The 1,953-nt window shown below is 28.4% G+C and overlaps 1 protein-coding gene across 1 annotated transcript in view; it reads right to left on the reverse strand.

The window, feature by feature from the left end:
- LOTGIDRAFT_167842 (hypothetical protein) overlaps positions 1 to 1,953 on the reverse strand; it is a gene marked incomplete at both ends in the record, with an annotated part of 4,050 nt that overhangs the window by 415 nt on the left and 1,682 nt on the right. The gene's annotated exons all lie outside the window — the stretch shown is intronic.

Here is a 1,953-nt window from a genome sequence, read left to right on the forward strand (position 1 = left end):
AGATGACTTTTACCATCTTTAAGTGTATTATTTAATAATGTTTTAAACTCTGGTTGTTTTCCATCAGCTTGGTGTGAAGGACACATTGTCCCTGTATATAAAAATAAAGGTGATCCAAATCTCCCAGAAAACTATAGAGGTATTACATTATTAAGTTGCATGGGTAAATTATTTACTACAAAACTTTGATGAAACATATAAAATCATTTCACTCAGCTAATTTGGATTTAGAAAAGGGTTATCAACCACAGATGCAATATTTGCCCTACAATCCTTAGTTAATCGTACTTTAAAGTCAAAGAATAGATTATACTGTAGCTTTGTAGACTATAAGATCGCTTTGGATTCTATTAACCAAAGTTGTCTATGGTGTAAATTGATCAAAGAAGGAATTGATGGACAAATCTTAAGACTTATTAGATCACTATATGAGAAAGTGAAAAGTCGTGTCAAGCTGAATGGTGATTTGTCAAGCATCTTTAATTGTTGCATTGGTCTTTTCCAGGGAGAAATATTATCTCCCATTCTTTTTTCACTTTACGTAAACGATATAGAATCAAACTTTATCTCCGACAATTGCCCCGCAATTTCATTGTTGTCTTTAAATCTTTTCTTATTAATGTATGCAGATGATAAGGTAATAACCTCCAGAGGGTCTCCAAGATTTACTTAGTTCACTTGAGAAATATACATCCAAATGGAAATTAACTGTCAATGTAGCTAAAACAAAAATACTTGTCTTCCGAAATGGTGGCAAATTAAAAGGCAATGAGATTTGGACTTACAATAAGCAGACATCAGAAATAGTAAACGAATTCAACTATCTCGGAATTTTATTGAAGTTTAATGGTAAATTTACAAAAACCCAAAGGAATATATCTGAGAAAGGCATTATATTCAGTTTCTAAAGGGTGTAATGATAATTATTTTAATGTAGAAACCAAACTTTTCGTTTTTAATACCTATGTAAAAAGTATTTTAAACTACGGCTCTGAAATTTGGGGTTTTCATAAAGCATCAGATATAGAAAAAAATCACTCCTCATTTTGTAAAAAAAATTCTAAACGTTCGTCAAACCACAAACAATGATATGATCTATTTTGAACTCGGTAGATACCCAATGCATATATTACGTAAAATTCAAATTTTTAAATATTTTTTCAAACTAATAACCACAGACAATATAATACTTTCATATTGTATCAAAAACATGATAAATAATAATGATATTTGGATAATTAATGTTAAAAATGAATTATTTAATATTGGTCTGGGTTATATATTGGAAGGAAGCTGTTGTGATAAATCTACATTTTTAACTACAAAACAACGTTTACAGGATAATTTCAATCAAGATTGTTACCAGAATATTTGTTGCTCACCAAAAGGGCTTTTATATCAACATCTTATTTTAAATTTTAATCTCCAGTATTATTTAACTAAGCCTATTAATCCCCGATATATTAAATACATTTCAAAATTACGTTTATCTTCACAGAATTTAAATATTGAAATTGGTCGTTTTAAGAATATCGAAAGAAGTAGTAGAATATGTACACTATGTAATCTATCGGAAGTTGAAAACGAATATCACCATATACTCCATACTTCACGGACTATAGAGTTTTATATCAAAAAATATTACTATATATATCCTTCTTTTTACAAATTAGTACAATTGCTGTCTGTAAATAATGTTAAAGAATTGTCAAAACTTGCTTTATTCTTATATTTATGTAATAAACGAAGAAATGAGATATTTAAACTAAGCGATTAATACAATAAACTAATTTGTTCTCTCTCTCTCTCTCCCTCTCTCTCTCTCTCTCTCTCTCTCTCTCTCTCTCTCTCTCTCTCTCTCTCTCATAAATATGTGTAAATATTTGTATATTGTATAATATTTGTATATTGTATATTATTTGTATATTATTTGTATATGTATGTTTGTAAACA

This window comes from Lottia gigantea (genome assembly GCF_000327385.1).
Source record: "Lottia gigantea unplaced genomic scaffold LOTGIsca_70, whole genome shotgun sequence".
NCBI classification, from domain to species: Eukaryota; Metazoa; Mollusca; class Gastropoda; family Lottiidae; genus Lottia; species Lottia gigantea.